Raw genomic sequence first — 24,258 nt, 5'->3', positions numbered from 1 at the left:
AACATCCTTGTAAATCTCTTCTGCACCCTTTCTATGGTTTCCACATCCTTCCTATAGTGAGGTGACCAGAACTGAGCACAGTATTCCAAGTGGGGTCTGACCAGGGTCCTATAGAGCTGCAACATTACCTCTCGGCTCCTAAATTCAGTTCCACAATTAATAAAGGCCAATACACCGTATGCTTTCTTAACTACAGAGTCAACCTGCGCAGCAGCCTTGAGTGTCCTACGGACTCAGCCCCCAAGATCCCTCTGATCCTCCACACTGCCAAGAGTCAACCCTAGCCTAATCACAGGGCACTTATACAATGACCCATTAACCTACCAACCGGTACGTCTTTGGACTGTGGGATGAACTGGAGGAAACCCACACGGTCACAGAGAGAATGTACAAACTCCTTACAGATAGCAGTGGGCATTGAACCTGGTTTGCTGGTGCTGTAAAACGTTGCGTTAACCACTATGCTATCATACCGCCCCCATGGTACATATATAAAGAAAAGTATTATCTCCAATCACTAATAAGAGAAAATCTGCAGATGCTAGAAATCCAAGCAACACACACAAAATGCTGGAGGAACTCAGCAGGCCAGGCAGCATCTATGGAAAAGAGTACGGTTGATGTTTCGGGCTGAAACCCTTCAGCAGGACCAAAATGTTGACTGTACTCTTTTCCATAGATGCTGCCTGGCCTGCTGAGTTCCTCTAGCATTTTGTGTGTGTTGATCTCCAATCACTTGCTGCACCCTCTAATTGTTCTATGATTATCATGTCAACAAGCTCTTAATAAATGAAGTATGATTTACGGTAAGATTCTACAACATTGGAAAAATTGCAGATTTTATTTGGGCCACATTGTTTTTCGGCTACATCTTAAACCATCTGGTATAATCTTGTGTTATCTTCATCTGGATAATATCCAGTCCTGCCTTAGAAGCATCGCAAATAATATATTTATTGTTGGTTTTTTGTCCTGGGTATGACTCTAAACTGCAACTGGTGATGAGGCTCTGATTGGGGACTTTCAGAGCTTTGGGGAAAGTGGAGTTACCCTTTAGTCATTCATTGCTCCCAGGGCCGCTCTGACCCGGAACGGTAGCACCTGCAAGAGTTCCTGCTCAGGATACGAGCGAAGGCCAATGGCAGAGCTGACAGGTTCAGTAACTGAACTTATGACGGAGAAGGCGGATGAGCTAGGACCTCAAGTGTCAATGGCTATAGTACAGGTGGATGAACATTTGGGAAAAGAAATGGCGATTTCTTTAGTTCGCCCAACGGTAGGCAATAGCAAACCACCATTGCTAGATACAAGTTTCCTAGAATCTATTTGCGAAGAAAACCATGGTCAAACTCACAAAATGTATCACACAACAACAGCGTCAAGAGGATCTTCAAGACAATTCCGAAGATGCTTCTCTCGGTAGGGTTGATTCTGGTCAGCAGGGGATCCCAGACTGCCATCAAGCTACTGCTCATAAAAATTCAAGCACACAAAAGAAAATTATTGCCACTTGGAATGTAAGAACCCTATATCAAGCAGGAAGGTTAGACAATGTGATAAATGAAATGGAAAGACTAAAGATTAGCATCATGGGTATTCGCGAAGTTCGTTGGATAGGTGCTGGAACATGTCAGAATAGAAATAAAACACTAATTTATTCTTGTGGAACATCCCATACTAATGGAGTAGGAATTCTTATGGATGAAAACATGGCAAAAAGTGTCTTAGGACATTGGGCAATATCAGAAAGAGTGCTCCTTGTCAGATTTGGAGGACAACCATTTGATTTAGCAATTATACAGGTATATGCACCAACAACAGATGGAACAAATGAGGATATAGATAAATTCTATGAAGAGCTTGAACAAGCAAAGAATGGATGCAAATCTCAAGATATTGTTGTTGTCATGGGAGATCTAAATGCTAAGGTAGGACAAGGTGCTGATGGAAATACCATAGGAAAATTTGGACTGGGGAAAGAAATGAAAGAGGTGAGAAATGGGTAGAATGGTGCAAGATGAATAATCAGGTCATTATGAATATCTACTTTAAAAACCACCCAAGACGCTTGTGGACCTGGAAAAGTCCAGGTGATAACACTAGAAATCAAATTGACTTTATTACTATAAACCAAAGATTTAGAAACTCAGTGACTCAATGCAAAACATATCCAGGTACAGACTGTAATAGTGACCATAACCCAGTAGTATGTCATGTAAAAGTAAAACTTAAAAAACTAAAGAAGCAAAAACCTGAACAATCCCTTGACTACTTGCAATTAATTAAAGAAGAAAACTTAAGACAAAAATTTACAATTGAAGTAAGGAATAGATTTCAAAGTCTAGAAATAGAATCTGTTGAAGATGATAGCAATCATGTAGAAATGAAATTTAACTCTCTAAAGGATGCCTTGGTAGAATCAACAAAGTCAGTGATTCTTAAAAAAGAAAAAAAGCACAAAGAATAAATGGATGACAGATGAAATCAAAAATCTAATGGAAGAAAGGAGACGGAAGAAAGCAAATCCTATAGAATATAAGTCCTTAGATAAAAAAGTTAAAAGCTTATGTCAAAAAGCCAAAGAAGAATGGTTAATCCAGGAATGTGAGCAAATAGAAAGAATCCCTATTACTGATCCAAAAAGGTTACATCAACAAATCAAGAATATCACTGGTAAAAAGCTCCTCTGTTCTTCAGGTGGATGTTTGAAAACAAAGGACGGTACCATTATCATGGAAAAAGATGAGATTATGAACAGATGGACTGAGTATATTCAGGAATTGTTTGAAGCCAATCGAGGCGAAAAACCAGAAATTAAGAAAAACATTGAAGATGCAAGTATTTTAAAATCTGAAGTTCGTAATGCAATAAATAAAATGAAGAAAGAAAAGGCAGCAGGTCCTGATGAATTAGTAATAGAACAAATTATCGCCCTTGAAGATTATGGAATAGGAAAACTTACTGATTCAATCAATGACATTTATGAGACTGGAATAATACCAGAAGAGATGAAAAAATCAGTATTTATCACTCTTCCTAAGAAACCTGGAGCAATAGAATGTGAATGACGTAGGACCATAAGTTTAATGAGTCATATCACCAAGATACTTCTAAGAATTTTGATGACAAGAGCTAAAAGTAAGATACAAGCTGAAATAGGTAAAGAACAATGTGGTTTTGTGAAAGACAAAGGTACAAGAAACACAATATTGATGTTAAGGATGCTATCAGAATGAGCTATTCAAGTGCAAAAAGATTTGTTTGTTTGTTTTATTGACTACACAAAAGCATTTGATAAAGTGAAACACAATAAGTTATTTGAAATATTACAGAAAACTCTAGATCTAGATTTGAAAGACCTTCGCCTAATCAGAAATCTGTACTGGGAACAAACTGCTGCTGTAAGAATAGATGGAGAAGTGAGTCAGTTTACGAAAATCAAGAGAGGCATTAGACAAGGGTGTGTTTTCTCCCCTGATTTATTTAATGTGTACAGTGAAACAATATTACAAAAAATAAGAGACATCTTGGGAACCAAAGTTGGTGGTGAAAACATCAATAATTTCAGATATGCAGATGACACTGTCTTAATTGCAAGTACGGAGGAAGAACCACAAAACTTAATTGATATAATTGTTGAAGAAAGTGCAAAAAATGGGTCTATCTATCAATTGCAAAAAGACAGAATGTATGGTGATATCCAAAAAGAAGGAGAATCCTATCTGCGGGCTGAGAATAAACGGGGAAGACATAAAACAAGTACAGAACTTTTGCTATTTAGGAAGCTGGGTGACATCAGATGGCAGGTGCGACATGGACATCAAAAGAAGAATAGGCATGGCAAAAGACACCTTTATGAGAATGAAGAGTATACTGACCAATACTAAACTAGGCATGACAACCTGCCTCAGAGTACTGAAATGTTACGTTTATCCAGTTATGTTATATGGCTCAGAATGTTGGACAATATCTAGTAACATGAGGAAACGAATTGTAGCAGCAGAGAAGTGGTTTTTGAGGAGGATGCAAAGAATATCATAGACAAAACGAATATCTAACGAGGATGTCATGAACAGAGGAAACACAAAAAAGAAATAATGTATGAGATCATGAAAAGGCAACGTAACTTCTTTGGACATGTGATTAGGAAAGAGGAGTTATAATGCATGGTAATTATGGGAAAGATTGAAGGGAAGAAAGCAAGAGGAAGACAAAGACAAATGATGATGGAGACAGCAGTCAGAGAACTGGAAATGAATACCAATGAATTGATTCACTTGACCCGAAACAGCAGTGTGTGGGCCATGGCAGTCAAAGCTCAAACTGGGCATGGCACCTGATGATGATGATTATTAGTTTTAATGTCATCACAATCCAGCGGGTTTTCTGATCTAGCCCAACTTCAACACAATCTCCTCCTCTCTTACTGTCTCCTGGTAATTTGCCCACAAATCCAATCCTGCCTCAATATCGCTCTAATGGTCTCCTACTGGAACACAAACTACCTATCGCTGCTTCATTGTGCGGGTGCACCCCCCCCGCCCCCATATGCAGAGCCACCTCTTATTACTTCGTTCACAGTTTTTATTTATTAACAGTTGATCTAATGCAGATGAATCTTTATTTAGGTTAGATGTGATCATGGGGGTGGGGAAGCATGGTAGATTAATGGTTAGTGCAACACTTTATATTGCCAGCAATCTGGGTTCAATTTCCGATGCTGTCTGTAAGGACTTTGTTTGTTCTTTGTGTGACCGTGTGGGTTTCCTCACATCGCAAAGACATATGGGTTAGGGTTAGTAAGCTGTGGGCATGCTACGTTGGTGCCAGAAGTGTGCAGACACCTGCGGGCAAGTACAATCCTTGGACTATGTTGGTTGTTGACACAAATGATGCATTTCATTCTTCGATGTACATGTGACAAATAAAGCAGATCTTTAATCTTTTCTTTAATTTTTAATATTAAGTTGTATAAAAGGTGAAGATTTTAAAAATTCTCACAGTTTTTATTAAATATTCCATGACATCTCCCTGCCCTACCTCTGTAACCCTCTTCAATCTCTTCATGCCTCCAATTCTGATCCATTGTACCTCTCTGATTTTAATTGCTCGAAGGGAATGGGCGTAATTTCCCCTAATTACGGCCCTAACTTGCTTTCCTAAAGTTCTTCATGTTTCTGTGCTCTTTTAGAATGTTTTTTAAACCCTACATTTCAGGTAAAGCTTTTGGTCATCAGCTCTTATTTCACCATTCATGGTATGGTGTGACGTTTTGCTTCCCTGTGAAGTGACATGGTATGCTGTCCAAGAATTGCCTGTAAAAATGGAGTACTTCAGAATATCAATCGCACCCTGCAAACTTTTGGATGACATGAAATTGTCTAAGGAGGGTGGAGAGTAATCTTACACCTACCTAAATGCATGGACTGAATAATTTAATGTGGACTTTTGACTCTTGTTTTACATTGCTAAGGTGCAGGTACTGATAAGAAAGCATGCAACAGATGAGATTGATACACTTTCCCATCATAAATACGTATAACATTGTTTTATCAGCAGTTTGCATTCTGTACTTTTCCCATCACTTCAATACACTGAATTCTGCCTGTTCATGGGCACTGAACAATACCAGCTTTGTACCACAGAGATACAATTATTATCAGAGAGTCACTGAGTTAATCAGCACAGAATCAGGCCCTTCGGCCTGACTTGTCCATGCTGACCAAGATATCACTGTCATCTATTCCTATTTGCCTGCGGTTCACCCATATACTTTAAGAACCTTTGTTTCTGAATTAACTACGTCACTCTCCATGTTAATGAAGAATTCCACCATATTATGGTCACTCTTACCCAAGGGGCCTCTCACGACAAGATCGCTAATTAACCCTTCCTCATTGCTCAAAACCCAGTCCAGAATAGCCTGCTCTCTAGTCGGTTCCTCGACATGTTGGTTCAAAAAACCATCCCGCATACATTCCAAGAAATCCTCTTCCTCAGCACCTTTACCAATTTGGTTCACCCAGTCTACATGTAGATTGAAGTCACCCATTATAACTGCTGTTCCTTTATTGCACACATTTCTAATTTCCTGTTTAATACCATCTCCGACCTCACTACTACTGTTAGGTGGCCTGTACACAACTCCCACCAGCGTCTTCTGCCCCTTAGTGTTACGCAGCTCTACCCATATCGATTCCACATCTTCCCGGCTTATGTCCTTCCTTTCTATTGCGTTAATCTCTTTTTTAACCAGCAACGCCACCCCACCTCCTCATGTCTATCCCTCCTGAATATTGAATATCCCTGAACGTTGAGCTCCCATCCCTGGTCACCCTGGAGCCATGTCTCTGTGATCCCAACTATATCATAATCATTAATAACAATCTGCACTTTCAATTCATCCACCTTATTACGAATGCTCCTTGCATTGACACATAAAGCCTTCAGGCGCTCTTTTACAACTCTCTTAGCCCTTATACAATTATGTTGAAAAGTGGCCCTTTTTAATGCTTGCCCTGGATTTGTCGGCCTGCCACTTTTACTTTTCCCCTTTGTACTTTTTGCTTCTACGCTCACTTTACACCCCTCTGTCTCTCTGCACTGGTTCCCATCCCTCTGTTGTGAACTAACCTCCTCACACCTAGCCGCTTTAATTTGATTCCCACCCCCCAACCATTCTAGTTTAATCCAAATACCTGTCAGTTATTTGCATATGTTAGAGTGATTTTTGGGTTTAGGACGTATACATTTAACAATTGACTTTGAGTCCCAGTCTTCACATCTGAATATGGATTGTACATTTAATTTGGAGAGCAGCTCTGAACAACGGGTTGCTAAAACCTATGAATCCCAGTCCAGACAACGCTGATTAAAATTCATATGGATGTCTGTGGTGGGGAATTGAATCAGGAGCAGTGAAGGTTGCATGCAGTTTCAAAGAAAAAAAAATTGTCCATACATTGTAAATGTGGAGTTGTCCTTTGATGTTTGGCACATCAAATACCGAGCCCCATGTTGGTTCAGCGGGACGTTTCCACCAAAGGCGTCTCCATATGATGCCTGCTGTACCTTGTTTTGTCGAATAAAGAAGCTGCTTTGTATCTACCAGTAATTTTCTCTGGTGACTTCATTCTTGCAACAGCATATATTCAGCATCTTCAGTGTCAAATAGTTGCCACTTTTAAATATTTCCCATCTCACCTTAAATCAGGGGTTCCCAACCTTTTTATTTATGCCACAGACCCTTACCATTAACTGAGGGGTCTGTAGATTCTAGGTTAGGAACTCCTGCCTTAATCTATATCCTCCAGTTTTAGACTCCCTTATCCTGGGAAAAAGATGATCCACCTTATGATTTAATACACCTCAATAAACTCATCCCACAGCCTCTTATGCTCTAGGGAAAAGAAGTCCATCCTATCTAGTCTCTCCCTTATAACTCAAGTCCTACAGTCCTGATGCATCCTTGTGAACCTTTCCACAGATTAAATAGCCCTGCTATGTTTACGCTCTGTAAGATTTAACATCTATTTCCAGTAGTCTATTACTTTTCCATCTTATGTGATCATGAGATTCATTGGCACAACTATCACATGGACTGTTCCATCTACGCAATGCATTGCCACTCGACACTACTGCTCTCCGTACAACATTAACGTTTCACTATGCTTGTCTCACTGTACTCTGTGGCTTATCATAAACATTTTCTCCGGTCCTGTATGAATCAGTTAAGACCACAGAACTATGCTCCTCTGCAGTAATTCTGCCTCCTCCACTATCCTATTATCAGAGACTTCCTAAATTGTGATTGCAACAGAAATCATCTGGGATTCTGTAACCTGTCCATGGACCTAGCCTATTGGAAATGAATGCCAAAACCACCATGAAAGACAGCTTAACACAGCATAATTTTTTTTAGCAAATGTCACAGATTTGTGTACTTAATGGCTTTAGACTATGGCAATTTTCATTTGAAAGACCTAAAGGCAGGAACCGTGTTATTTTCTGTGTAGATCTGAATGACTTATTATTGTGTAGAATGGAGGTGATAAATAGAACAAGAATGAAAGGAAACAATGCTCAAATAAGCAATGGTCAGCCTCTGGGAGATAATTGCAATTCAGTTACTTACACATATTTATTATTACTATGCTTAGGAGTATTGAAAAATATTTGAGGAAGAACATTATAATGCCTTTCAGAACCTTAGAATATTCCAAAATACAGCATCCATACTACATGAACACTGAATTCTCCAACTTCTCCAAACTGCTGGCTATCTGTTCCTTTTCCCTCTCCTGATCCACCCAGTTCTTCCTACATTCACACCACCACCCTTCACCGCATCTGTTTCCCCTCCTCTGCACATCACCCAAAGCACTCATTCCACTCACTACCCTTACCACTCTCCTCTCTGCCCTCCCTTGATTCCCTTCTCCACCTTCTGCTCCTGTGGTCAGCCCTTTGTCACTTCCAGCTGTCACCTCCCACCTTCGGGCACTATTCCTAATCTCCTCTCCTCCACCTGTTTATCACTCCCCCTCCATCTGGATCAATCTATAACTTTATTTACTTTTTTATTTATTGAGATACAGCTTGGGATTGGTCCTTCCAGCCCCTGAAGCCGCTTCGCCCAGCAATCCCTCAGTTGAACCCCAGCCTAATCACAGGACAATTTACGATGACCAATTAACCTACTAACTGGTACATCTCTGGACTGTGGGAGAAACTGTAGCACCTGCAGGAAACCCACGTGGTCACGGGGAGAACGTCCAAGATCCTCACAGGCAACTGCAGGAATTGAACCTGGGTCAATGGTACCGTTGCGCTAACCACTGCGTTACCACACTTTTACTCCACCCCTCCCTCCACTTCTATATACTGACCATCTCTCCTCTTGTCTTTCCAGATGAAGTGTCTTGACCTGAAACTGTCCGTTTCCCCACTAATGCTGCCTGAGCCACTGAACTCCTCCAGCTACTTTATGTGTTATACCAAAATATTACATAGCCTATTAGGTACACATTGAAGAATAGCCACTATTGTAAAGGAGAAAGTGCACGAGCAACACATCTATCCCAGGAGAAAGAATGTGATCATCTGTTAGTATTTATTCATGTTGCTTGGGGGATAAATAGTAGTCAAAACACATCATGGAGAAATTCTCTGACCTTGCTCCATGGAATCTTTTGTGACCGTTTAAGAAAGGTGATGAAGCCTTGGCTTATCATCTGAGCTAAAAGATAGAACCTCTGACATTTTCACTAGGAATATCAACCCAGATTTGGCCTTAACTCCCTGGAGGTGAGCTTCAACCCACAACCTTCGGATTCAGAGCCAAGAGCACTGACACAGCTAACTACATGGGAAGGAAGGATTCATGTGAATGCGTCTTCTTTCCAGCTTTCTCAGCCGAAAACCAGATGAAACATATAAACCCGAGAGTGAATCCACTTCCAGTTTTCACTCAAGCGAAACAAAATAAAGAACAGAATCTGTGCAAAATTTCTCATTGACATCAGAGTAGATGGTAGATAATGGCTTACCATGGATATTCAATTGAGGCTATGTTGCAGAGACTGCATTAAGAACTAAAGCATGCCCTCATTACAATCATGATTATTTCTCTGAGTAGTGTTTGTGGATATTTATATATTGAAAACAATTAGCAGTGATATTATTAAACAGTAAATGCTTCTCTCTAAAAAGCATTAAAAGCCATTGCATAATCTTTCCTATATGTGCCTTGGGTTATCTATTTCTGTCTCTAAGTTTATATGCTTTTATGTAAATATAATGCTCCTGTATAACTATCTGAATGTTAATATGTTTTCCCTGTGCAACTATCTGTGTGTGGTATTTACATAAATTAATTTGCCACAATCCTTCATATCCTCCAGAACAACCCCTCCACTGAAATACAGAAGATACGTAAAAGAGATTAATGATCAGATCAGCTTTATTTCTCGTATGAACTTCGACACGTACGGTGAAATGTGTCATTTGCGTCAAATTAAAACAGCGCACGAGTGTTGTCATGCTTCCAGCACCAGCATAGCATGACCACAACTCACTAACCCTAACTTGTACTTTTGGATTGTGGGAAGAAATCCACGAGGTCATAGTAAGAAAGTACAAACTCCTTACAGGCAGCAGCGGGAATTGAACCCCTATATCTTTTCTTCTTAATATTTTTATTTACATACTTTTGCATCATTAGAGTTTTTATTTATATATACACACTCAGTGGCCACTTTATAAGGTATCTCCATTTCCTGTACCTAATAAAGTGGCCACTGAATGTATCTTTGTGGTCTTTTGCTGCTGTAGCCAACCACTTCAAGGTGTTGTGCATTCAAAGATGCTCTTCTGCACTGTTGTAGTATGTGGTTATCTGAGTTACAGTTGCATCCTTGTCAGCCTGAACCAGTCTGGCCATTCTCTTCTGACCTCTGTCATTAACACATTACTGCTGCTCACTGGAAACCGTTTTTGTTAGTTTTTTGCACCATTCCCTGCAAACTCTAGAGACTGCTCTGAGTGAAAATTCCAGAATCAGCAGTTACTAAAATACTCAAACCACCCTGTCTGGCACCAACAATCATTCCATGGTCAAAGTCACTTCGATCACATTTCTTCCCTATTCTGATGTTTTGGTCTGAACAACAACTGAAACTCCTGGTCACATTTGCATGCTTTTATGCATTGAGTTGCTGCCACATGATTGGCTGATTAGATATTGCATTGATAAGCAAGTCTACAGGTATACCTAATAACATGCCCACTGAGTGCACACAGCATAAAACAATCATTTAGTCATCTTGCCTCTCATCTTGGTCCTTAATAGTACTCTAGTAAAGCACAGTACAGCATGGGTGACGTGGTAGTATCATAGTTACTGTAATGCTTTATGGTGTCAGCCTCTGAAGAAAGTTGGTTTCTGCAGAAGCGGAGTTACCTGAAGGTCTGAGCTTAATGAATGAGATGTGATGCTAGCAGGATTTAATTCGATGCATGTGTTACAATCCCTAACAGATGAGCAACTACACTTGTTTATTTTGTCAAGACTTTTTCGACAGCAACTACCAACAGCCCAGATAAAGTCAGTGGCCATAGGAGGATCCAATCTTACCTACAAGTCACACAGCACCCTGAATTGAAAATATATTTTTCTTCATTGCTGAAACCCTGCAGCTCTGGAGTCAATGAAACCATGGGAGCAATTCCCTCACAACATGCTCTTTACCATTCTGAACCATGCTCTTTACTATTGCTTTAATATATTCATATATATAAAACCTCCATTGGTCAAAAAAAAATCCTTCTAATGGCACAAACCTCCATTTCCCCAAACATCACCATCGGATGCGTAGTATGAAACCAGATCATACAAACAGGCCCCGGCTGTACTGTCAGATTCAAGTCGTTCTTTAAAGCATCAGATGCTTTTTAATGAGATGCGTAGCTCTGAAATTCAGGAGCATTATAGTTCCATATTAAGATGCATGCGAGTTATTTCTCATGCAGTGATGGGAAACGGGGAATCACAAGGTTGGGACTGACAAGTGTGTTCCTTCTTCTTGGCCCCATATTTTCAATAGAACTGTCTTCTAAATATTTCTTATTTCCTGTCAGTGTCTCTCATACCATCCCTTCGTGTACACGTCACCTGGAGGGAAACCACTGATTGGGTTGAAGGGCCTGGCTCTATGCTCTATGACTTTACCAGTAATCCTAATTCATATGACAAAGTCATTGTTCATATAGTGATACCAACATATTGCTATAGATATAAACATGCAAATTAGGAGCAAAGGAGGTCACCTAGTTTCTAAAGCATGCTCCAGTATTTAATTAAACACTTGATTTTATTATTGTAACCTCAGCACTGAGTTTCCTTCCATCCTTTCCTTGAAAATATACTTTTAACTCTGCCTTTAAAATATTCAAAGCCCCCCCTTTCCACCACACTTTGAAGAAGAGATTTACGAAGATTCATGACCCTCTGAGAATAAAATGTTGCCTCATTTTTTGTCTTGAACCTCTTATTTTAAACAGTGGTTCTCCCAAAGGAGGAAAGATCTCCTTCACATCCACCCTGTCTAAATCACCTCAGTCAGGTCCTTTCCTGCTCTTAATCTGCAATGAATACAAGTCCAGCCTCTACTCAGAGGACAACCCATCCATTCTAAAACTGAGTCGAATAAAACTCTCTGAACTGTTAGGATGCATTAAGTTCCTCACCAAGATAAGGGGAGAAATACTGTATACAAGGCTTTGCAGAAGAAGTACAATCTCCCTCGCTTTTTATTCTATTTTGTCAGTCAATTTTAACTGTCATTATTTCCTGCTGTATCTGTAGAAATTCTTTGCAAATTATGCACATCATGTACCAGGATACGCTGAGCACTCTGCAGTATCTCACACTTAGATATTGCACTTCCTATTTTTAAAACTTTTTCTGATAAAATTATCAGTTTAATACTTTCCCACATTATCGTCCATTTGTAAGAACTTTGACCATTCACTTAACATACCAATATCCGTTGGCGGTCTCCGTCTGTCGTCTTCATAACTTACTCTCTTACACGTCTTTGTGTCATTAGAAAACTTAAACATGGTACATTTGGTATCTTTATCAAGCTCATTTCTACCACCCCTGATTCCCAGTTAAGCAAAAGTTATTTTTAAATTTGTGCATGGCATCGCCCCTCCTTAGTTCTGTCATGCTCAGCACTGAGGAAACAAAATTCTTCAGATCTGGCCTCTTGGTTATTGGTAGCTGCATCTTAACTGTTGGAGACCTGAAGAATTTCCTTCTAGATGCATTTGTTTCCTCCCTTATTATGTCACTTAAAGGCTAACTAACTAAGCTTTTGGTTACCTGGCCTCTCTTCTCCTTGGTCTTTGACCGTACTTCAGTAAAGCACAGTATGGTATTGGTGACATGGTTAGTGCAACACTTTATGGTGTAAGCCTCTGAAGAAAGATGGTTCCAGTGGATGAATTAAATTACCTTTAATGAACGAGATGTAATGCTAGCATGATTTACTTTGATGACCGATGAGCAACTGCACCTATCTATTTTGTCAAGACTTTTTCGACAGCACCAGATACTGTAAAGTCAATGGCTGCAGGGTGATCCAATCTCACTGACAAGTCAAACAGAAACTGGAATTGAGAATATATTTTCCTTTACTGGTGAAAATCCTGCAACTCCTGAGTCAATGGAACAGTGGGAACAATTCCCTCACAAAGGACTTGCACAGCTTGAACATGCTGCTTACCATTCTGAACCATGCTGTTTACTACTGCCTTCTTACGGACAGACAACGAAGGGCAATAAATGCTCGTTTTAAAAATGAGGTTGGCCATCTTGTGAATGGGTGAAAAGAAATTACCTTCAGTGCAAAAATGCTGGAGAATAAGCATCTTGGGAAGATAGTGTGTATGTGTTTTGTCTTAGAACCTAGAACAGTGCAGCATAGCACAAGAACTTCGGCCTATGATGTCAGCACCAAACACAATGCTGAATTAAGCTAAATCTCTTTTGCCTATATGCGATCCATATCCCTCCTTTCCCTATATATCCATGTGTCTATCTAACTGTCTCTTAAACCCCATGATTGCATCTGCTTCCACCACTACCCAAAAGCAGCTGGTTCCAGACACCCAGCACTCACTGTGTAAAATTCTTGTTCTACACATCTCCTTTAAAATACCCCCACCACCCTCTTACATCCTCTAGCCTCTATTACTTGGGCTTTCTACCCCAGGAGAGGTTCTGTCTATCCTATCTACGTTTCTTATAATTTTATAAACTTCTAACAGGCTTCTCCTCACTCCAGAGAAAACAAACCCAAATTTGCCCTGGAAGACCTGAAGAACTTACTGATGGATTTCTTCAATATCTTTGCTAAGAACATTGTTACAGTTAACAGAAGAGAGAAGATAATTCTCATCACCCTTGCCTTTCCACTTCAAAATCCAAAATAAGAGTACATCTGCTGGTGGCTGTAAAAGAAATGAACATATTTTTTTCCAAAAGCATCAACTTGACTTTAAATCAACTACCCAGGCTAAATTTTTTTTTCAGAGTGCTTGCAATTCTTTATACATCCCAAATCCTCTAACTTATCTTCCAGAGAGCATGAAATAGCCAACATTACTACCTTGCAAACCCTTTAGGACTTTATGATACTTTATACTTTATTGTCGCCAAACAATTGATATTAGAACGTACAATCATCACAGTGATATTTGATTCTGCGCTTCCCGCTCCCTGGATTACAAATCAATAGTAAATATTAAAAATTTAAATTATAAATCATAAATAGAAAATAGAAAAATGGAAAGTAAGGTAGTGCAAAAAAACCAAGAGGCAGGTCCGGATATTTGGAGGGTACGGCCCGGATCCGGGTCAGGATCCATTCAGCAGTCTTATCACAGTTGGAAAGAAGCTGTTCCCAAATCTGGCTGTACAAGTCTTCAAGCTCCTGAGCCTTCTCCCGGATGGAAGAGGGACGAAAAGTGTGTTGGCTGGGTGGGTCGTGTCCTTGATTATCGTGGCAGCACTGTTCTGACAGCGTGCGGTGTAAAGTGAGTCCAAGGACGGAAGATTGATTTGTGTGATGTGCTGTGCTGTGTTCACGATCTTCTGCAGCTTCTTCCGGTCTTGGACAGGACAACTTCCATACCAGATTGTGATGCACCCTAGAAGAATGCTTTCTACAGTGCATCTATAAAAATTAGTGAGGGTTTTAGGGGACGGACCAAATTTCTTCAATTTCCTCAGGAAGTAAAGGCGCTGGTGGGCTTTCTTGGCAGTGGACTCTGATTGGTTGGACCAAGTCAGGTCAGTGTGCTTGGTACCTGATCTGGCAGTTGACTTTGACATGCATTTCAATCTTCAGGTTCCTGAATACCCAGCCGGACCTGATTCTTATGGGATCTTGACATCGATGGATGTTCTAATGCTCAATATACTTGAGCCAGCCTTTCAATAATAAGGCTGCTTTCTTTTGAAATGATTGTAAAGGGATAAAGGCTTTTCTTTACCCTGCTGTTTCTGCTCTGAAGAATGATATTGATTCACCTATCACTCCAAATAAAGAGATAGCAACTTCCTGATAGTTTTCCTTCCATTCACATCCCCTCTTAAATGTCTACTGATGGAATAATGTTATAGAGAAAGAAATTGTATTTATATATCACCTTTCCTGATCTCAGGATGTTCCAAAGGCCGTTATAAAATAATTAATTGTTTCTGGAATGTTGTGACTTAGAGAGTACGGAGCAGCCAACTAGAAGACTGCTTGGTCCCATTTATGTGATTATGATCAAATTCACCATTTAAAAAAAAAGCTAGATTGGCCGTGACACAGGGGAGAGCTTTCTGCTTGCTTTTCAATAGTATCCCAGATTCATTTAAGCTTGGCTTCAGTCTATCTACCTCAGAAAGGTATTTAATTATCTGGAATAGGGCTCAAGCTCAATATCTTCTGAGGCAATAGCCTTAGCAATGGAGACAAGCATGTCATCACATTATAGATTGTGTTTGATCACAATGGGAATTAATGTTGGCTCCTTTGATAAGCATTCTGTTTTTATTACCGTCAGTCAGCAAAACAGTTTAAATGAAACTCAAACTAATTGCCCATCATCTCAAGGGCTTGGTGGCAATAAACCTGGCCATTCAGCCCATTACGTCCATGCCAACCATCAGATACTAATGCACCCTTATCACATTTTCTCCTTCACATCTCTGTCAACTCTGTCCTTTATTTTTCTGCTGCCCACCTTGACTAGGGCCAATCTGCACTGACCAGCCACCTCATCAAATGACACATCTTTCACAAGCGGAAGGAAACTCATGCAGCCATGTAAACGTGCAAGCTCCATGCAGGCACCACGGCGAGGATCAACAAATGCCATCTTGTTGGCCTGGTGAGGTGGTAGCACCGACCAGGGTGCCACTCATAACCGCGATAGTCACCAAATGATATGCTCATTGAACAAAATATTGAATTGTTTCTGAAAAGTTGTGATTTAGGGAACAGAACAGCCAATTTGAAGCCTAATTTGTTCCATCAATGTGATTAGGAACAAATTCACAATTTTTTAAAGTAGAAAGTGATGAGAACTTGGCTCCATTGCCTCAGAAGTTACTCTTTGAGCCTTTTTCCAGACTCTTTAATATCTTTCTGAGGTGGGTAAGCTGAAGCTTAGCTCAAATGAACCTGGGAGACTATTGAAAATCAAGCAGAAACCTCTCCCTTGTGTCATGAAAAATGATCATAATGATACTGGTTAAGAATAACCATTGCCAGAACATCAGTGAGAACTCTCTGCATGTTGGTGAAGGGTTTCACATGTTCATCTGAAGAAAGTCTTCAGTGCAAAATAATCTATACGTGTAGAAGTCTATAGCCTGTGGGCAATGTGGAGACAACAGCATAATTCCAATAATTCAGTTCTGTTTTGCTTCATGCATCTCAGCACAAGCAGAATGAAAATCCCTCACTGTCAGTGTCCTTACAGGCTTTATTACTTACTGTCGATTAGGCAGGAAATTCATACTGCTAAGCCTTGTCTTCACATGTTATCAATGACCCGCTTTTGTGTATACTCCAGAGGACTGAAATTCGAGTTTGGGAACTCCAAGCTTTGCCGACTTTACCTTGCTGGTCGTTTAAAGCACGTGACTTTGCACAGGATTTTAACACGGAATTAATGTTCTCAACGCGCGGGCCCGGGGGAGTAAGACTGAAATAACATTCTAATCCAGTTCAACAGAACGGGGCAAAACGCAGGATAAATAATTGGATTGCGAATCCGGAACAAGACTGGGCTGTGAGCAGTGAGCATTTTCGCATGCTGTTTGTTCAGTAAGCAGCCACACGCTCTCAGGCGTCAGTAAGAAAGAGCTGCGTTTATATAACGCTCATCCTAAGCTTAGAACAACCCAAAGCACTCCACCACCGAGAACGTGCGGTCACCATCAGGAGGGGCAGGAGCATGCATAATAAACCACATCCCGCAAACAGAAACGCAGTGAAAACCCAGATTATCATTTCCCCCCCTTAGTATTACCGATTGAGAAACAACATCCCCGCTCGCCTTCAGAAAGAGCAGCGGGATCTTTTACGTCCGTCGGAGAGTATGGATAATGAGCCGTACTGCCGTGGAAAGGATTTGGGACGAGGCATTGTGGCTAAGTGTTAGCTTTGCAAATTCGGCTCAGATGTTGCTGTGTGTTTTGAATAACAACCTACCGCGAATGAGCTGAAGGCAGGGAAGCAGCAACCTTAATGCATGACAGGTTTATTCAAACTGATTCCGCATTTCTGTGTACCTTTGTGAATCATTTATTCTCATCCATCACACTTCTGAATTTCCTTGAATGGCAAACTCACGTTGTTGCATTCCAGTCTTTCCACGACCTTGCTCTACCATATCGTTACAACACATCCCAACACCAGTTCTTCACTTGCAAGCCACTGGGTCCATTAGTTGTCAGTTGTAGACTAAAAGGTAATACTCTTACTTATAGACTACAAGACGTAGCGGCAGAATTGGGCCATTCAGCCCATCGAAGTGCTCCACCGTTCGATCATTCCCTTTCAACCCAGCCGCCATGTTTCATTAGGAGTTTGCGGAGATGTGATATGTCACCAAAGACACCCGAAAATTTCTACAGATGTACTGTGGAGAGCATTCTAACTGGCTGCATCACCGTCTGGTATGGGGAGGTGCGTGGGGTGGGAGGGGGACTACTGCACAGGATCCAGGTTAAGCTGCAGAAAGTTGTGAACTCAGCCATCTCCGTCATGGGCCACTGGCCCCCAGAGTATCCAGGACACCTTCGAGGAGCGATGCCTCATCCATCATTAGGGACCCCCATTGCCCAGGACACGCCCTCTTTTGGACAAGGAGGAGAGGAGGTACAGGAACCTGAAGGCACACACTCAACGATTCAGAAACAGCTTTTCCCCTCTGTCAGTACATTCCTGAATGGACATTGAATCCATGAACAATACCTCTTTTTTCATTACTTATTTAATTTAACCTTTTAAATATATTATTACTGTAATCTCCAGTTTTTATTATTATGTACAGTAATGCAGTGCTGCAGCATAACAGCAACACATGACAAATGCCAATGATATTAAACCTGATTCTAATTCTGATTCACCTGTCTCCTCCTCATAACCTTTGACACCTGACCAATCAAGAACCTGTCACTTGAATCAAGAAGCCTCCACTTTAAATACACAGTGCACAATGATTTGGCCTCCTCCGCCATTTGAAAGATTCACCGCCCTCTGGCTAAATAAATTCCTCCTTATCTCTGCTCTAAAGGGACGTCCTTCTATTCTGAGGACCTGTGGTCCTACACTCTTCCACTATTGGAAATACCCTCTCCAAGTCCACTCTATTTAGAACTTTCAATATGCCATAGCTTTTAATGAGATCCCCCTTTTGAGCAACATGGTTTTGGATTCAGGTCCCGCAGATGTGAAGAGAGTACGACATCCAGGTAATGTTTCAATGTAGTACTGAAAATGTGCTGTACTATGAGGGATGCTGTCTTTCAAATGAGACTTATTGTATACCATGACTAGCCCATCCGCATTATCAGGAAGATAGGTAATCCTAGAACACTATCCAAGTTGAATAGTGAATTCCTTTCTGAATAACATTTATTGCCCAGTGAACATCATTAAGATGGATTATTATTGCATGTGGGATTTTGTTCCCTGCAAGTTAACTGCTGCATTCCAACTGTGGCATGATTGCAAGAGTCTTTCTTTAGCTTTCAGAGTGCTTTTGGGTGTCCTGAGACTGGGTGAGCAGTTCCAGCAACACTTGGACTCTGAGGTGAAATGTTAACTCTGTTCTTTCTTTCCATCGATAAGGCCTGACTAGCCTGACCGATACGTGTGGCGACGTTTGCGGGCCTCCCCCATCACGTCCTTAGGTGTGTCGGTTATTAATTCAAATTACATATTTCATTGTATGCATCGATATACATGTGATAAATAAATTTGAATCTGAATCAGAGTATTTCTAGTATTTTCTGTTTTAGATTTCCAGCTCTTGCACTTTTGTGATATTTTTATTAAGGGAAAGTTCTTTCTTTATTTCTCATTTTTGCTTTCCTGTTGTGCAATCAGTTTCAAGTTTTTAATTGCCTCTTCTTTACCATTAATAGCACTCTCCCCAATCCTAGGTATTTGACTCACTGTCAAACCCCATTTTGAAATCAATGTAATTCTCTGTTATTCATCATATGTTTCAAAACTCTCCAACATCACTACTTGGCATCCCTTTTTAGCTCTGTGAATGATAATTGGCTTTTCACTATAGAAACATAGAAACATAGAAAATAGGTGCAGGAGTAGGCCATTTGGCCCTTCGAGCCTGCACTGCCATTTATTATGATCATGGCTGATCATCCAACTCAGAACCCCGCCCCAGCCTTCCCTTCATACCCCCGACCCCCGTAGCCACAAGGGCCATATCTAACTCCCTCTTAAACACAGCCAATGAACTGGCCTCAACTGTTTCCTGTGGCAGAGAATTCCACAGATTCACCACTCTCTGTGTGAAGAAGTTTTTCCTAATCTCGGTCCTAAAAGGCTTCCCCTTTATCCTCAAACCGTGACCCCTCGTTCTGGACTTCCCCAACATCGGGAACAATCTTCCTGCATCTAGCCTGTCCAATCCCTTTAGGATTTTATACGTTTCAATCAGATCCCCCTTCAATCTTCTAAATTCCAACGAGTACAAGCCCAGTTCATCCAGTCTTTCTTCATATGAAAGTCCTGCCATCCCAGGAATCAATCTGGTGAACCTTCTTTGTACTCCCTCTAAGGCAAGGATGTCTTTCCTCAGATTAGGGGACCAAAACTGCACACAATACTCCAGGTGTGGTCTCACCAAGGCCTTGTACAACTGTAGTAGTACCTCCCTGCTCCTGTACTCACCCAACCTATCCAAGTCACCCCGCATCCTCTTAGCATCCTCCTCACAGCTAACACTGCCACCCAGATTCGAGTTCACAGAGTTCACAGTTCACAGAGTTCTAGAACATAGAACATTACAGGCCTTTCAGCTCATGATGTTGTGACGACCAATAAGCCTACTCCAGATCAATCAAATCCTTCTCTCCCAAATAGTCCTCCAGTTTTCTTTCATCCATTTGCCTATCTAAGAGTCTTTTAAATATCCCTGCTGTATCAGCCTCTACCAACACCACCTCTGGCAATGTGTTTCATTCACTCACCACTCTCTGTGAAAAAATGGCCTATCTCTGCATCCCCCCATACTTTCCTCCAATCACCTTAAAAGTATCCCGGGAAAAAGGCATTTGCTGTCCATCCTATTATGCCTCTTATCATCTTATACACCTATATCAGGACACCTTTCCACCTTCTTCACTCCAAAGAGAAAATGCCCGGCTTGCTCAATCTTTCTTCATAAAACATGTTCTCTACTCCAGGCAGCATCTTGATAAATATCCTCTGTGCCCTCTTTAAAGTTTTCACATCCTTCCTATAATGAGGTGAACAGAACTGAGTTCTGGCTAGAGTTTTATAGGGCTGCAACATTACATCGCAGCTCTTGAACTCAAACGTCTGATTAATGAAGGCCAACACACTATACACCTTCTTAACCATCCTATCAACTTGCATGACAACTTTGAAGAATCCATGGGCTTGGACCCCACGATCTCTCTGTTCCTCCACACTGCCATTAACCTTCATGTTTGAGCTTCCAAAGTGAATCACTTCACACTTTTCTGGATTGAACTCTATCTGTCACTTCTCAACCCAGCTCTGCATCTTGCCATGAACCTAGGGCAACCTTCCACACTACCCACAACACTATGACCTTCATGGCATTTTAAAAATTGACTAACCCACCCTTCCACTTTCTCATCAAAGTCATTTATAAAAACACAAAGAGCAGGGGTCCCAAAACAGATCTCCGTAGAACACCAGTAGTCACTGAACTCCAGACAGAATACCTCCATCTACTGCCACCCTCTACCTTCTGGGGACAAGCCATTTCCAAATCCACACAGTCAAATTTCCATGGATCCCACTCCTCCTGACTTTCTAAACCAACTCGCGATGTGGAACCTTGTCGAACGCTTTACTAAAAGCCATATGGGCCACAGCAACTGCTGTACCTTCATCAGTTTGTTTTTCTTCCTACTTCTTTGAAAAGTCAATTGGGCTCACGAGGCATGAGCTGCTTCTCACAAAGCCAGGCTCACTATCCCGAATCAAACCACGCTTCTCCAAATGCTCAGAAATCCTGTCCCTAAGAATCCTCTCCAATAGTTTTCCCACCACTGATTTAAGACTCACTGGTATATAAAAACTTGAGGTCTAGCTTACTATCCATGGCCCTCTTTGAGCTCAATTCCTCAGTACAACTCCTCTTAACTCTCTCTTCCTCCAGTGTAAACACTCTATTTGACTTTGGTAATCCCTTGTTTACAAATACCATGGGAGGATGGGATAAATCAACAGTTATGGCCCCCCACCCCACACCACACTGTAATGTTCCATTTAGTCATGACAGTGGAAAGAATGATATTAGGTTTATGGGTTGGGAGAGCTGCGGATACACATTATTGAAAGTTGGTGGGTTTAGCTAGGATGAGGCTTGGATAATCAATAACACCAGATACTGTGGAAGAGCCAAACACTTTGCTGTTACTTTGTTACTCTGTGAAAACCGGGTCAGTTTAAGCAACAAAGATGGACAGGCTCTTTTTCTGCTGAGCCTGATGTCAAATTGAGTTAATCCTTTCTGCCTGCTCATGATCCAATCCCTCGTTCCCTGCATATTCATAAACGCCACTGTCATATCAGCTTCCACTACCACGCCTGGCAGCATGTTACAGGTATCTACCACTCTCTATGTAAAGACACTGGGGAAAAAAGATTCTGGCTACTTTAGCAGACCTTAGCAGAACACTAAAAGTGCCTGTTTTTATTTTTTTATGAGGAAGTGGGTGCCATGAAAGAATCTGGAGCTTTTTCATATTTTTATGGAAGGGGACATTCAGGAAGGCACTCACTTTGAGTATGGTCAGTCTGCCATGCTCTGTTAATTACTGACAATGAAAACACACATTGCATTCTATCGTTACTACGTTCACTCTTCCTAGATTCCAAATCGTCTCAGAGTTCAAACCAAAAGCAAAACAGCCAACATTCTGCTGCTGTTACATCACAGGATTGCAAACCAACATTAATCTTTCTAGAGGCTCGCAGATAATGATGTTGTCACTGTACATTTTACATTCACGCTGTTTGGTGAACACTACACCCTGCGGTTGAAAAGGCTGAGGAATGGAGAGAAAGAAAGGAAAGAATGAGGAGAAAGTAGGGTAGAAATAGACAGGGAGAGGAAGATAGAAGGAGAGATAGGGTCAGAGGGAAAGGGAAGAACTGAAGAGGGATAGAAGGAGGAAGGGAGATGTAAAACAAGTAGATGGGGAGATGGATGGAGGCTAAGAATGAGGGCAGAAAAAAATCAGGAAGAGTGAAAGAATGAGGTAGAATGATAGGAGGAGAAGGAAAGAGAGAGGGAGTGTTAAAGGACTGAGAAAAAAGTAGGAAAAAGGAGATTGTGCACAAAAAGAATCACAGAGGAAGAGGAAAAGTGAGAGATGAAAAGAGAGAGTGAATGTGAAAGAGAATGAAGGAGATAGAATTGTGAGGGAATATATATGGAGTGTGAGAATGAGGAAAAAAGAGAAATAAAGGAGGATGAGAAAAAGAAACAAAGTGAGGGAAGAGCAGTGAAGGAACGCAGAAGGAAGAGAGTGTGTGAAAAAGTAAGAGAGAAAAGGAATAGGAAGGAAATGGCAAGGAATAAAAGAGAAAGGGAATGATAAAGATAAACACAAAGAGAGATGGATGGGGAAAGAACACAAGTATAGAGTGAAACGGGGAGTAAAAGAAAGAAAGGAAGGGAGAGGGGAGGAGAGGGAAAGCGGGTTCACCGGGAGATGAGAGAGAGCTAAAGAAAAGACAAGTAGAAAGGAGGAGAAAGTGTAAAAGAATTAATGATACAGGGAGGAGGAAAGAATGAGAGATAAAAAGAAAGAATGGACAAGAGGAAGGAAGAAAAAGAGAAAAAGAAGAGAGAATGAGGGGGACAGAATGAGAGTGGGAGAAAAAGAGACGGAAAATGGAATAATGAGAAAGAAAGATAAACAAACAGCAAAGAAGGACTGTGAAAAGATGTGCAACTGCAAAGATGAGAGAGGGAGATAAAGAGAGAGAAAGTGAGCAGGAGAGCGAGGGAAAGTGAGGGAGTAAGTAAGGGAACGAGGGAGAGAGAGAGAGATAGAGAAAGACAGAGCGAAGAGAGGGAGAGAGAGAGAGAAAAGAGAGAGAGAAGAGAGAGAGCGAGAATGAGGGAGGGAGATCAGAAAGGCTGTACCATATGGTGAAACGGGTGCCTTAGAGGATGCTGTACGAATGCTGACACGATGGAAAGTGACCCAGCCTCTTTCCCCAGCTGCACATTGCAGGCGAACCATCCAGAATTATAGGCAGAAATGATCAGTGGCCTTTCAGTACAACAAATGCTGGCAACAGACGCTTCATTTCTATGCTTGCGGTCTCTGCTCAGTACTACAAGACATTGCAGCTCGTCTCAGCAGCGGATGAGTGACACTGATACAATGCTGCCTTGGATGTGCATTCAAAAGAAAATCAGATCTGATCATTAGGAGCACACACTGATTGAAGAAGATGACCCTACCTTGAGCATCAAAGAACTCCAGCAGCCCTTGCACGTCCTTGAAGCAGAGTAACAGTCTGTCAGGAGTATTTTTGATTCCCCCCTTTCCTTAAATGTTATTCAGAGCCCTCTGCATGTGTTTCACTGGGCACTGCAGCAACTGCACTAGGATGAGCTCCTCCTATTCCAGTAAACGTAGCAGCTCCTGGGAGCCTTCCATTTGCTCAGCCTGAGGACCACTGAGGGGAGCTCTTCATGCATGATTCATACACCGGCAGTATTTATATCACAGTTATCCTCTCCCTCTCTCTTTCCCCATCACTTTCTCACATTCTTTCATGCCCACCTCTCTTTTTCTCTTCCTCTTTCTTTCATACACTCCTTGCTCTCTCTTTCTTTCGTTCTTTCCCACAAACTTCTCTTTCTATTTCACCCCCTCTCTTGAATATCTTTTTCTCTCTCTTCCTCTCTTTTCCTCACTCT

At 41.2% G+C, this 24,258-nt stretch overlaps 1 protein-coding gene across 1 annotated transcript in view; it reads right to left on the bottom strand.

The window, feature by feature from the left end:
- The window catches only part of cntn2 (contactin 2), a 241,671-nt gene extending 217,749 nt beyond the window's left edge, over positions 1 to 23,922 (bottom strand). The window contains exon 1 of the mRNA XM_063065365.1: positions 23,797 to 23,922. The gene's annotated coding sequence lies outside the window, so the exon portion shown is untranslated. The remainder of the gene's footprint in view (positions 1 to 23,796) is intronic.
- Positions 23,923 to 24,258: the final 336 nt, after the last annotated feature.

Source organism: Mobula hypostoma, chromosome 13, assembly GCF_963921235.1.
Source record: "Mobula hypostoma chromosome 13, sMobHyp1.1, whole genome shotgun sequence".
Taxonomy (NCBI): Eukaryota; Metazoa; Chordata; class Chondrichthyes; order Myliobatiformes; family Myliobatidae; genus Mobula; species Mobula hypostoma.
The sequence above is the reverse complement of the archived record's forward strand: the minus strand, read 5'-3'. Positions and strand labels throughout refer to the sequence as shown.